We start from the raw sequence: 14,629 nt of genomic DNA on the forward strand, positions 1-14,629 counted from the left end.
TGCTGTTCCTTCTCAGAGAGACTTGTCAGGGTTTTCCTGTTCCAAACTAAATAGCAAACTAGATTTGGTTTGATAAGGCTTGGTACCAAAGGCTGAAAAAATTATATATTCTGTCTCCAAGGATCTCTGAGTGCAACAGCACAGACTGGTAAAGCCCAGTCAAGCTGTCTTGTAAGGTAAGGGGTAACTAACTGGGTTTGAAAATTCTGGTTCTGCTGACAAAATAACTTCAGTTTACTAGGAATGAGACACATTAGGTTGAGACCTGAACCTGCTCAATAACCAAGTGAGCTGAACTGACCCAAACTCAAAGTAGCTGAAATAAATATAAATAGAAATAAAAATCCAGTTTCCTGAGGCCTGGAGTAAAAACTTCTCATGATTTGCTCAAGAGCTTGTGTTACCCATCCATCAGAAAACACCACGAAAAACCCAAACACAGGGTGTACGTGGCAAATCCAAACCTTGTGTGGGGCGCAGCTAAAACAAGCCATAAAATCCCACAAATGGGGTTAAACAGAGCACCCCAGTGGTTCCCAGTGTCCTGTGAGCAGCCCCCTGATCCCAGCCTGGCAGATGGAGCACAGGGAAACTCAACACACACAGAGCAGGGAGAGGCCTGAGGGATTTTGGGGAGAAATGAGATTCCTTGTTACTGCTCATGGGATTCAAACCAGACCTTTTAGGTGCTCCCACCTTCAATTGTTGAAAAGACATTAAAGAAACACATCCTGCAGGGAAGGGATCCAACGTGTGGAAAACAACAGGAATCTGGGAAGCAGCAGAAGCCCAGGAATGCCAGAGTTAATGGAGACTGAGCTCCAAGGCACTGTCAGGAGGAAGAGCACAGCTCTAATAAAACCCAGCTGTGTGACGTACACGCCGCTGGAATTTTTATGAGATGGCTTATGTGCACTTTAAGTATTACCTGACTGCAATGCAAATTCCCACACACTTTTATTTGGGAGGGAAAAAAGTTTCCACAGCTCTCTGGGCTGGACTGGTTGAGCCCAATTGTTCTGCACAGCATCTGTGGGGTTTCTGGCTCATCATTTTGGATTTACCTTTGTTTCTGTTGAGTCAGCTCCTCAACCTGGAACCTTGAGAATTTCACCTTTATAAAACTGCCCCAGAGCCACCCTGGCCCAGCCATCCCAGTCCTCTGGCCCTTCCACCACTGCTCTTCCACCTCCCATACCTGTGCAGTTGAGGAAGATACCAAGGAACAAGAGGACACCTTCACAGGTCAAAAGAAAATGAGGCTTCACTTCATCAAAGGTCAGATTTGCTCCAAAATCTCATTCCTGTAAACACCATAAGGACCATAAAATTGAGTGACCATGATCTTGGGAAGAAAGTTCACAAAGAGCCCTTTATAAACCCTGTTTATAATACAGTGTTTTGGGTTGCTCCATGTGCTCAGTTCCAGCCCTGGAACAAGAAATTTCTTTGTTGTCAGAAAAGGTTAAACCCATTAAACCCTTCCTTTAATGTGGCCAAGGATCAAACAGGTGCATGAACAGAGCATGAACAGAGCTCCTGGCCTCACAGCCCAGGAGTGAACCCACTCCAGGCAGCACTGCTGGATTCCCTGTCCAGCCACACTCCTGCTGCTCATGGGCCCAGCAAGAAGCACCCACCAAACATCTCCTTGGCTATGCCAGCTGCAGGCCCAGCAGGGCAGAGTGTCCCTCCCCGGGCTGCTCAGCATTCCTGAATCCAGCTCCTGGATTTCCAGCACTGCTTTGCAGAGCAAGTGACCAGTCAGACACAGAGAGGGCGAATTTCCTTCAGTCACCTTTCCAACCCACAAGGTGAGCAGAGCAGCAGAGGAAGGCATGGCACCAAAGCTTCCATGTTCCATTTCCTGGCATGTTAAACTCCCCCACAAACCCTGTGCCCCAAATTCCAGCCCCTCTGCCTGGGAGCAGCTCCCAGCTCAGGATTACACTGCGGTGCCAAGGGATTCAACACACGCAGCATTTTTCAGCAATAGAGGTTTCCTAGTCCTGGCTCTGCAGCCTGCAATTACTGCATCTTTGCTGATGTCAGCCCTGCTGCGTTCCCTACAACGCTCTGCATGGAAAATCTGGGATGGGACTTTGGCTACACCAAAAAAAGAACACGGGATGGGATTGTACATCAGGACTGTGACCAGACACGAGGCTCCCAGCTGGACCTGCTGCAGTGGGCTTGGAGGTTCTGCATGGGAAGTTCTGAACTCCTTGTGCTCACCCAAGCCCCGCTGGTGTCGGTGGATGCCCGGGAAGTTGCCAGGGAGCAACAGCCCAGGGCAGCTGCCACCATCCCTGCCCAGCTCTGGGCACACCACACGCAGCTCCCGCGCAGGGATCCCGTGCTGCTTAATTCAATTTGGCAGATAACGCTGGGGAAAGGCATTGATTTCCTCCCCTCGCTCCCTCCTTCCCTTCCATCAATTTTCCCAGATAAGCAGCCTGTGGCTCAGGTCCTGCTGGTGACGGATGCCTTGTAATTGCTCTGAATGGATTATCCCCAGACATGGAGCAGGCATTTACAGTGCACAGCTGTAATCAGAAACACTCGCACCCGGGAGAGGGGCTCTGAGGAGCAGGCAGCTGGCTCTGGCCTCTGCCTTGTCTCTCTGCACTTACATTAAGCCTAACTTTATGTATTTGTATTTTTAATACAATAATATCCAGGACATCCACTGAAATCAGGGTCAGTGGGTTCAGTGCCATCCCGACCCTCAGAACTGATCTCTGCTTCTGACAACAGCACAACAGGGCTAAAAGGGAATGTCCACTCTGCTCACATCTTTCTAAAGATCTTGCAAATTATTATTTGGCTAAATAGGAATCCACACACTTGAATGGGTAACATCCCCCCAAACATGGGAAATCCATGCAGACATACTCCGTCCTGGCAATTACTGGCTAAAAGGGATTAGATGAGACAGTTCTCACCTCAGTTTATTGCTGCTTTTCTCCCTCTGCCCAGACTAAATTGTCAGCAGTTTGTTTATCAAGATCCCATTGACTTTCTAATTTGTATGTCTGGGGGGAGAAACCATGAATAACTAAGTGTGAGACAGACTGTTACATAGGAACAAAACACAGCAATTTGAGCCACTGTATTTTAATTTTGTGCAATTATCCACAGCAGCCCAGTATCAAGGGGCAGCAGATCCACGACCAGGATGCTTAGGCTGAAAATCTGAACAATATCAAAGTGTTTTGCCCTGCAAACTTTCATTGAGGTCACTTAATGAATGAAGGAAAGCAGCAGAACTGCACCCAGCAAGGAAAAGCTGATCCTGTTCTACATTCCCTGCTCCTGGAAGATCTCACACACTGGGGTTTCCTCCACCAGCACTGCTTTTCCCCTAGGCTCCCTACATTAAACACATGGATTGTGCTGGAGGAAGCAGGACCCGGGTGCTCTCATCCCCTTTGCTTTGGTGCTTGTGCCACCCTGCTTTTCATCCTCTGCTCCTGCAGCATCAGCTTGGTGACCCTGTGCACGACATGGACAATGGCAGCTCCACAGGAAAGGTTTTGTGTTCAGCATGAACAGCACAGACTTCACTCCTCCAACCTTTAACCCAATCCTACTCTGAAACAAAGTCCATCTAACCCCACGTTCCAGCTCCCTCTGCTCCCTGTGAAAGCAACAGGAATTCTTTCCTGGAGCAAATGACGCCTTGCTGCTGGAATTGGGAATCCTTCCCCACACAGCCCACCCCTCCCTGGGCAGCACAGCCCTGCAGGGCCTGGCCTGAACATTTCCCAGAGCTCCAGGGAGCAACACCTTGGAATGGTTCACCCTGCTTTATTAAACGTGCAGAAATCAACTACTCAGGAGAAAAGCTTTGTTAAAAAACCACACCACACAAGCCCCTTTCCCGTTTTTGCCCCCAGAAGCAGCCTGCAGGCAGGGGCAGAGGGGACAGTGGCTTTGGGACCACACGTGCACACCCTGGCTCGTGCAGCTGGGAGATAATGGGCTTTGCAGGTCACTGGCTCTTGAGCACTGTTATCTCTGTGTAACATACACCTTGTTGTGTCTTACTGCTTAATTACAGCTGATACACAGGCCATAATATTGCTTATCATTAGCCAGAGGATGACAATTACCATTTAAGATTAAACAGCTTGCTTTCTTCAGCCAAGTCTCCATGTGACACTTCCTTGCCCGAGAAAAGATTTGCACATGCAGAACAAATCCCCCGACTAATTGGGGATGTGCCCCTGACAAGGAGGTGGAATTTTGGAAGGACACGTTGCAGATGAACGTCACCAACAGTCACTGCATGGTTCAGAACACTCAACTTGAGGTGAAAACAGTGTTTCTTAGAATTTCTCAAGTCTCTTGGCTTTATCAGGGCTCTTGTTTCTGAAATGGACACAGTGAACAGAGTTGGAAGCAGTTGGAAAGCCTGGGCTATTAAAGGATCAGCAAAAGTGCTGAGGCTGCACAAGCTGAGCTGTCATTAAGTAGCTTCACCCTTTCCACAAAACACAGATGTGTTCCTATGCACAAACATGTTTTTGTCTTACTCTGCACAAGACAACATGAAAACTGCTGGGAAATATTCTGCACTGAAACCCACCCAGGCCTGAGAGGAGATTTCACTACTGATCACCTACAAAAAAAGGAGAGACTTAATGAGAACCATGTCCCCTCACCTCTGCTGAGCATTTCTGAGATCCCCTCAGAGCAAAGCCTTTCCCTCCAGAACATAAATGTGATAACATTCAGTTGTGATGACTCGTAATGTCACAAGGTCAAGGGTTTAAATCTCATGTCCTGTATTTTGTCAACTCCCATTTATCCCATTCAGCACAGCACAAGGGTACCACACATAAATCTTCCAAAAATGTGTTCTGATCTTTCACCTACAGTAGATTAAAAATAGCCCGGAGCAAGAGCTTTTAGCATTTTGTCATAGCAATTTCTCCATCAAATAAGATGGATCGCCAGCTCCACGGGGGAGGAATGAACCCACCCTGAGATCAGACATGGAAAAGGCCGAGTTCCACCTCCAAGGAGCAGGAGTTGTGCCCTGGGTGGAAATCCCTGCTGAGCTTCCCCTGCTGAGCCCTGTTGCAGCACAGAACATCCAGGGAGGCTTTTTTTTCCCTCCCTGCACACTTTTCCTTTAAGCCTCAAAACACTTTGGGGAGCCCAGGCAAAAGTCTCAGGTCCTGGTTTGGATTTTGAAATTCTCCAGCATGACTGGGCACAACTCCCATTTCCCAGATTTTATTTTTAAAAAGTATTTGAAGACAGGTGCTAATTTTGGCTATCCAATATAATTATTAGAGCTCCAGCCACACCAATTTTCTGAAAACCTAAAGGCCAGAAAGTGAATAGCCACAACAAAACATCTTCCTCTCATAATTCTGCTGAATGATTCTGTTATTGAGCCTTGTTATTTCTTAGGGTCTTGTGGTGATCTTGCAGCAATGAGATGCATATCACCAGTATTAAAGCACAGAACACCTTTTCAGGACTTGACAAAAACCTCTCCTGATCCATTAATGTCTGCTGGGCATTAATGGTTCCCTTTCAGAACTTCAAGACTTAACTGCCTGAAAGTGAATCCACCTTTCTGTTATCAGTTGGTTTGATAAAAGTCCAGCCTACTGCAGCAACTGGGCTTTATTTGTGTCTTTATCTCACCACAGCCACAGTTGCCAAAGTGGAATAGATGTCCAAAGAATTTATTCAGGAAACTAAAGCTTCCAAAGCTGCAGCTGCTTCCACATGAATTCAGTGATGCAGAGTTTCCCAGCAGCTCACAGAGACTGGAACATCTGTTTACCAGACACCTTTATGACATTCTACCTCAGTGTGCTGAGATCTCAAGAGTTATCACATTAAATCTTGCAGAGGTGCTAAATAAACTGCATGCAAAAAAAACCCAACCAACCAAACAAAAAAACCCAACAACAACAACAACATAAATATAAAACAAAAACAAACAAAAACAAAACAGCACAGTCTTGCTCATAACCCAAAAAATCCTGAGAAACTGAGAATTTGTACTCTCTGCCACAATTCAGGGCAAAACTTTCAGGTTTTCCACAGAGGCTGCCCTTTTATTTCAGGCTGATTGCAGATCCCAATGTCTTAGACATAATACTGTGTATTTTATACATATATGTATAAACCAGAAAACCAGCACCTGTAACAGAGATGTGCAGCTCTCATTAGTTCAAGTTACTAATGAGCACTTTCAGCATCATGTGAGAGAAACTGAGGCATCACCTGTGAGTCAGAATGAGGTAAAGCCTACAGAATTTACCCAGTATTTCCCATTGGTTCCCCTTTTCTAAAACACATTCTCAGTTTAATCAGATTTTACTTTTGCATCAGGGAAAGAGTCTCTGCTTTGCTCTCCACTGTCACAGCTGGAACAACCTCCCATATAAGAGATTTCCACAATTTTCTAATGGGATGCTCGTCAAGAAAAAAGCCTTCACCTTCCTTCCTCTCAAGCCCACACTGCAGCTCTTGGATTAGAGCAGAAAACATGGGGAAAAACACATTTAGGCTTTGGACTAGATGATCTTTAAAGCTCCTTTCCAACACAAACCATTCTGTGATTCTATGACACTTGTGGTATTTGTGTTTATGTGTTTCCATAGGTTTTTTTAACAGACCTCAGGGAACAATTTGTGAGGCCAAAGTAATGTGGATTCACATGATTCCATCACATGTTCCTGTTGGTTTTGATGCCAGGATCAAGAGAAGAGATCCTGTGTTATTTTTATGCTTCTGTTACATTTATGTTATTTTAGCCTCATTAATGGGCCTGTGGAAGGGGAAGGACCCATGAAAAACACACACAAATGCCAGGACATTGGGTTAATTCAGATTTAACTGAACATTAAAGCATCCTCAGAGCTCTCTTTGGGGTTTGGGGAGTGGGACAAGGGGGCACAGGCTCTTTAGTGACAACAGGGCAGATTCCATCTATTGGACACTGCAGCATTCTCTGGCTACTGAGTCATGCACGAAACTCTGACAGGAAAATGTGCAATTTCATATTCTGCAGCAGTGAGAGAAGACAGAAAACAAAGGTGCAGCTGCTAAACTTCTCACCAGAAGCCAATCCAAATGGAGGGAACGGGATGAGTCAAGAAGGGCCAACAGCATTGTGAAAGGGAAGATAAAAATAAAGGAAAACATGTTCATCACAGTTATACTGAAAGATATTTGTGATTTTGATCACTCATCTTTTGGTGTCCTGTGGATTATTTACATTTGGAGGATGGAGATGAGCATGAGATTCAGCCCCAGCCCCAGGTGATTTGTGACACCACAGATAAGGAAGGGCCTGGCTCTCCCAACCCCAGTCAGAGATGGAAAGAAACATCTCCCAGAGCCATCCCATCCCTTCCAGCACTGCATCAGGCAGCACTTCCCTTTCCTTCCAGCTGCCAGTCATCACAATACCTTCTTATCCATATCCTCTTGAGAAATCCTGTCTGCATTAGAGCCCACAGGGCTCTGACAGTCCCACCTAAGGTACACTCAAAGGGGGACTTTTTCCTTCTCTGCAGGGTCCCACATCCCTCCTGGGGCAGGAGGAACTCGGCAGCAGAGGCCCAACACTGCCCTCTCTGTCTCTGCCCTCGGTCCCACACCACGCTAATGTTCCATTTATAAGCAGTTTATATGGAGGCAATAAACTATTCTCAGGTGTTATAAACATTTTACAGGCTGGGGCACTGCACACGCTGGGGTGAACAATTATTTACTAAAGCAGCCACTAATCATTTACAAGAAGGGTATGAACTGAGGTGGGGTGTAATCCCCTGCTCTGTGCAGTGCTTCTTATCTTGGCTGTCCCACTGGGACTGGCCAAGGATCCCCACAGTTCAAAGATTAACCAAACACTTCTCAACAGGGAGCTGTGACAGGCTCACACCTACCACAGGCTGGAGTAACAGAAGTGCAATAAATACAAGAAAGTTCACTAAACCTCCTTATCATATGACCCAAATTTCTCAGTCCTGATTTTTCCTTATCTACAGTTTCACCACCTGTTTGTAGGGGTATAAAGGATTGTGCCCAAGTTCCTGGATATGGTGCTGCAATCTTTAAACCCCCTGAATTTTAGGTGCCCTGATATCATGGGTGCTTTTCTCGACCACCTGGGAGTGTTTCCTGTCCACTCTGGAAGGATACACAGGAATAGCTTTATTTCTTTGGCATTTTTACTGGGATGAGTCAGAGAGTCGTGAGCTCAAACTGCTGAACATACTGGTATTTTCAGACACCTCAAATGCTTCTATGACACAAGAACATTATGAAATATAAAACATTTCTTTACTGTCAAACCAACATTGCCTTGTCCTGCCAACAACCTGCCTGCTGATTGGGGTTTCTGTGCTTTTTTTTTCCTCAGCATGAGTTCAAATCCTGTGCACTTCTGCCGTATTTCAATTATCCATTATATAAGTGATCTTCTTACAATAAATCTGATTTAGGATGAGTTTACAATACAGGGCATCTGCACAGCAGCACTGCCTTCAGCAAACCAGCTTCCTCTGGCAGTATTTTGCATGCTCCAAAACAACTTGTGAACCAGCAGAACTGAGAGCTCCACATGGAATTATGCAGCAGAACCCATTTGGCCCTTGCCCATTACAGTCTGCTCCTGCTCAGAGGTTGATTTAGATGATAAATTGGCCACCTCCGTGCTCTAATCTGAGGAACTGTTTCAGCAGATCCCTGACAAAGCCAAAGGGAACTGCACAGCCACTGAGTGGGACTATTTGCTTGCTCAAGCACGTGCTTGAGCACTTTCCTGAATGGAGGCTGTGAAGCCAAGGGCAGCCCGGGCCTCAGCGTAACCCTGGAGATACAACAAGTGTCCAGGCTGCTCCGTGAGCCTGATAAACTCTAATCTGATAAGGACTTCACCACCCCAGCTGCGTCAGAGCCACGCTGAAGCAAGTGGATATTGCCAGGGTGCTGCTTATCTGCCTGAGAACAAATGGAAACTCATTCAAAGAGCTCAGTGCCTCCGAGATAAAGCTGGGGAGGCCTTGTAAAGTGGGCACGAGGAGATGAGGTTATCACAGAGACAGACAGGCCTGAAAAACTCCACCTCTTCATTACAGTGGCAATTAAAAGTCACAGGCCTTCAAAAGCTGTAGAGGTGTCTCATTCCAATTTAAATCACTGGACGTGAAGCACTTAGGAGCTTTGAAAATTTGGATCCTATTGGCACTGATTTTAAAGGGCAATCAAATTTATATTACACTTTTTAAAAAGACCTGTCTGTCCCCATTCATTCTTCACGAGTCATTGGAACAAATGAATCTGCAAATTTAGGTTAAAAAGGAAAGAATCCATAAGGGAAGCGTGTTCCATGTTTCATATCGTCCCCTGTGATGGAATACCAGTTCCAAGGAGGATCCCAGCACCAAAAATGAGCCCTTCAATTTGGGGCAGGACAACAATTAAGACATTTTTGTATGATGAACAACTGTGTACCTCTCCAGCTGACTCAGTGGCAGCTACAGGAACACAATGCCTTCAAAAATAATGCTCAGTAACTCCCTAAATTAAATCACTGATGATAGGCACTGAAATTTCAAGCAAAAGTATTTCCCCTCGCAAGAGATGCCAGGGCTAAAGGAAAATTTAAATAACTATTTTTCTTCCTATATCTTGAAAACCACTGTAACAAGGCCAAACCCTACGGAATGGGCTGTTTTCTCACCCAGTGAAACAGAGCACCGGCCAGTTTCATTTCCCCAGCACTGAAATGCTTAAATTCCCTGCTTTACTGAAGAATTGCAGCTCTGAGCTCCACTCCGTGCACTGTTTCAGTTCTCAGGAGGTTTGTTTCCCACAGCTGCTCTTCAGCCAAGCTGTGAATGAACCTGAAAATTCATTTGAAAACCCCTCTATGGTTTCTCATGCTTTCACAATTTTACAGTATAGCTTTCCTCAACATTTACACCACCCCCTGCAGGGAATTCCCCAGCACAGGGCTAAAATTTACCAGGAAGGCTTGTAAACCCTGATAAGCGTTTCATCTGAAAGATGGCAAAACCTTGGTTTCAAGTGAGTCTGGGAAATTTTCTTTTGCAGGCTCTGTGATTGTGCCCTGGAAGTTTGGCCTTTCAGAGCCCTGTGCTGCAGCTCTGGGAGGACTCTCACTAATGGGAGCGCTGAAAGCGCTGCTGTCTGACACTTGGGCTGTGACTCAGGAGGGAAGTGCCAGGGCTGCGGTTGGGGACAGCCCTCCCTGGCTGAGCAGAGCCTGACGTGGAGCCTGGGGGACTTTGTGGGAAATGGCACAGGAGCCACTGCCCAGGGGCTGGATTTCTTCCAGCAGAAAACAACAGGGTGTGCGAGGATTGGAGTGCCCAGAACAAGGGTGTGCAAGGATCAGGGTGTGCAAGATTTGGGGTGTGTGAGGATTGGGGTGTGCAGGGAAAAGAGTGTCCAGAATAAGGGTGTGCAAGATTTGGGGTGTGTGAGGATTGGGGTGTGCAGGGAAAAGAGTGTCCAGAATAAGGGTGTGCAAGATTTGGGGTGTGTGAGGATTGGGGTGTGCAGGGAAAAGTGTGTCCAGAATAAGGGTGTGCAAGGATCAGGGTGTGCAAGGTTTGGGGTGTGTGAGGATCGGGGTGTGCAGGGAAAAGAGTGTCCAGAATAAGGGTGTACAAGGATCAGGGTGTGCAAGGATCAGGGTGTGCAAGGACCAGGGTGAGCAGAATAAGGGTGTGCAGAGATCAGGGTGTGCAGGGATCAAGGTATGCAAGAATGGGGGTGTGCAAGGATCAGGATCTGTGAGGATGGAGATGTGCAAGAATTGGGGTGTGCAAGGATCAGGGTGACAGGCCAGACCCAACTCTTCACCAATTTCAATGAGTGATCACTGAGGTCACACTTTGCCCATCAGGGTGACAGTCACCAAGGAAACCACTGGAAACATCTGCTTGGTGTTTTAAAGAGCTGGGGAGCTGCTTGCCCTGCAGAGGAAAGTTTCCTGTGAGAGAGCAGCTCCCAGCACTGCAGCACTGATTTCCTCCATGGCTCAGTCACACTCCCCAGCCCCGTTCCTGGCACATCCTGGGCCCCAAACACACCCAGTGCTCCAGAATCCCCGGCACTGCCACTGCTTTGGTCCTGGGCTAAGGTTCTGTCACAACCTAACAGAGTCAGTCCCCAGAGTCACATCCCAGAATCCCAACAGAAGCACTCATTTTTAATTCATACTGACAAACCAAACAAACTTCAAATTCTTCAGAATGTGTTTGCAAAATATTGATGGTCAGCATCTTATTATAACATGCTATATATAAATGTATATATATAAATATATAAATGTATCTTACGTATAATCTAGCTACTTAAAATCAAGGTAACAATGAAACAAAACCTTGTAAAATGAATATCCACAGAACGGGTTCTGATGAGTCCATACATAAAAAAGATGCCTCCATTGGATACATTGAGCCCATATCTATTTATTTTTTACAATTTATATGTGACTAGATTTGACACTGACCACTACCTGGCTTTTCCTAGATCTTTAAATAAACAATGTGGTGAACCTGGGACACTTCTGTGGATTAGCTCTTGAAACCATGGTGTTTTGGGGCCAGGAACTTCCTGCAATGTACAGGCATAGCTCTAGAGTAGTAAATATTTGATCTTTCCTTTTAGCCAGCACATCACAAAACAATTAATAATTTTCAGGAATGTCTTGCATATTCAAAATATGCTCCTGCATAAAGTTCATGCCCGTGAACCCCATTTTAAATCAGTACTTGTGACTGATCAAAGGAAATCACTGACACAGAGTCGGCTACAATGACACTCGCTGGAGCATAATTTAAATAAACACCATGTAAACAACCTCCTGTGACACGTTCACGTTCTCTGAGAAGCAAAGGTGACATGAAAGGCAACAGGGGGAGGGGTTTAGGCAGATTTTCACTTCAAGTAACAGATATTGGTACCAGTACATGAAATGTGCACAGGAATGTGTCCAAACACAGCTGACACAGAACAGCCCACGCTGGGATTGGAAACCTCTCAACAATCTGAATCCGGGTGACTGCATCAAAACCACTTCTTGGGAATGGTCTCCAGCTTCAAACCCTACCTGGGAACAGTTGAGACAAATACCAGCCTGCACGGGCCAAAATCCTGCCAAGGAACATTCCAGCACTTCACTAGTACAGTATCATGTTCCACACTTGAGGAACATTCCTGGGAACATTCCCAGGCATCCTTGATTTTACTAGCATGGACACAGCCTAAGATTTCCAGATGCTCACTAGAATCAAGTGTTGTACTTGGACACTGTCATCTGAACGGAGAAACCGGGCAAACAGAAAACAAAACAAAAGAAAACAAAACAAAAAAGGGAAAAAAAAAAAAAAAGAAGGCTTTATTATGGCAGACTGAGTATTAGAGTTAACATTTCCTAGGAGGGATTCCAGGTCCAGTGGAGCACTTGCCAGAGAGCTGTGTGCTCATCAGACCTTCCCTCTGCCCCGGAACAACCAGCCACAGCAGCTCTGGCAGATCCCACTCGAGCCCCACTGGCTGATCCTCACTTTGGAATGAAAAAGGGATCTCCAAGCAGAAACCCACCCCAGCTGTGAAGTGAAATCACAAGTGTGAAAGCCCACACAAAACACAGGTTCCTGCCCACGAGCCTGAGGTTTCCCTTCTCACCTCCTTCACCCTCCGAGTCCCCTTTGATCAGCACAAAAACACTCTCACCTCAACCCAGGGAGACACCAATGCCAGCTGCTGTGCAGATGCACCTTCAGGACGGGACAAAAAGTTCTAGGAAAACAGAAAAATACTCCAGGATGTTCAGAAAGGCTGGGAAGAATCACTGGAAAAGGAAAACACAGAGCATTTCTTTGTCCCCAGGTAAATCTATGAGTATGCCCATATTTGGGTGCAGTACTGACCGGTTCCCCGTTTCAAAAAATGAAAATAGAACTGGAAAAGGCATAGAAAATGGAGGGAAGGATTATAATAATTAATCCAACTTGGCAACACATTTTCTATAGAAGTATTTTTAAATGGTTTTAAAATTTCAATAATTATTTGAAACAAAATAAAATTTTCATTAGCTTACTTTGATTTTTAATTCCTGATGTTATTGGATCACATTTTCTTGAGTTTTTTCCCCCTCTAACTTCAAAAGCCACAGAAAACCAGGTTTTTACACACAAAACCAAGAGTCCTATGGCAAGAATCTAGAGGTGGGCTTGATAAAAACTCCCAAGTATCACAATGTTAAAAACCAAGGAGTTGGCAAAATACCTCAAATTTGAGGAGGTGAAGAAATATGAATGGCACTAGACGGACTTGAACAGCTGTACATATTTCAGCCCAAGATTTTAAAACTTCTGTCAAAATATTGCAGTGAAAAACCAGCATTCTCCATGGAAAGCAGCTATTTTCAGTGAAAATGCTATTTTATCAAAACTCTATTTTCCATTAAACACAGTTTTGACAGAAATTTTTCAACTATCCTTATTCAGTGTTATGCTCTGTAGTTGGAAATGTTAGCAGTTTTTAGGCTGTCTCTACAACTGAAAAGATTTATAGGAACTTGGCAAAGATGGAAAACACACCAAAAAAAAAAAATCTGATTTAAGACTCATCTCTGTCCTTCTATATTACACTCATCTCTGGAAATTATTTTACAGAAGTTTAATAAAATTCAAGACAGTGACACAGCACAGCAATGCTACTTAAAAACTATTAATATTTTCCTGATTTTTCTTCCTCCTAAAAATTATTGGCAAAGCATTTCACCTCTATTAGCCCTGAATTATTCCTTTTTGGCTTAACAAACCACAGGGGCACTTTTCCCCTAGGCAGGCCCTGGTAGCTCTAGTTAGTGAGTTGATTTCAGGGTTCTGTAGGTGGAGTTGCTCCTTCCTGTCCTTTGGGATTTGTGGACTGTGCAGAATTCCCTGCTGGAATTACGCAGGGCTCCCAGGCTGGCTGCTGCTCCCTGCGTGTCTCACATTACAGCCCAGTCTGAATTAAAACTGGGGGGAATCAGGGAGTCAGCAGGTACAAAACAGGTTTTTGGAAAATCAGAAACCCACTACTACAGAGAAGAAAGAAGCCCAGAGAACTTCTGAGTATGGTGTGATAAGCAGCACTTTTTTTAAGCTTTCCAAAATGTATTTACAGGGGTTTGGGGCTCTGCAGCCTCCCCACTGTGTGCTGAACTTTGGCCAAGCCAGCAAATCCTCAGGAACAGGATCCTACCAGTGAAAAGGGGAAGGAGAAGCCACAGCCATGACCTTCACACAGCCAGCCCTGGTCGCTGCCTGAGCCTGCAAAGGGAGCAGGAACTGCAGGGTCTGGAGCACTCCCACTCCCACCCCTCCTGCTCCTGGGGGTGCCTGTCCCACAGGAACAGTGCTGGGATATCAGCTGGTGGAAATCAGGGTCTCTCCACTCGGTCTGGGCCACATTCAGAGCTGCCATGAACCAGTGACAATTGGGGTCACACAACGTTACCAAAAACAGAACCTGGATTTTGTTGCCACTGTTAAAAGATGTTTCTTTTGTCCCTCCTTACTCTTCATCTTACTCAGAACTCACAGAGTCACAATCATCAGCTGAGGTC

The 14,629-nt window shown here is 45.6% G+C and overlaps 1 long non-coding RNA gene across 1 annotated transcript in view; it reads right to left on the reverse strand.

Annotated features, from left to right (window-relative positions):
* Positions 1-14,629, reverse strand: part of LOC146765666 (uncharacterized) — a 37,887-nt gene that overhangs the window by 815 nt on the left and 22,443 nt on the right. Inside the window, exons 2-3 of the long non-coding RNA XR_014949777.1 lie at positions 12,748-12,865; positions 1,199-1,304 (exon numbers count right to left, since the gene is read on the reverse strand). This is a non-coding gene — a long non-coding RNA (uncharacterized LOC146765666). The remainder of the gene's footprint in view (positions 1-1,198; positions 1,305-12,747; positions 12,866-14,629) is intronic.

The sequence above is a fragment of the Lonchura striata genome, chromosome 21 (genome assembly GCF_050655825.1).
Source record: "Lonchura striata isolate lonStrDom1 chromosome 21, ASM5065582v1, whole genome shotgun sequence".
Taxonomy (NCBI): Eukaryota; Metazoa; Chordata; class Aves; order Passeriformes; family Estrildidae; genus Lonchura; species Lonchura striata.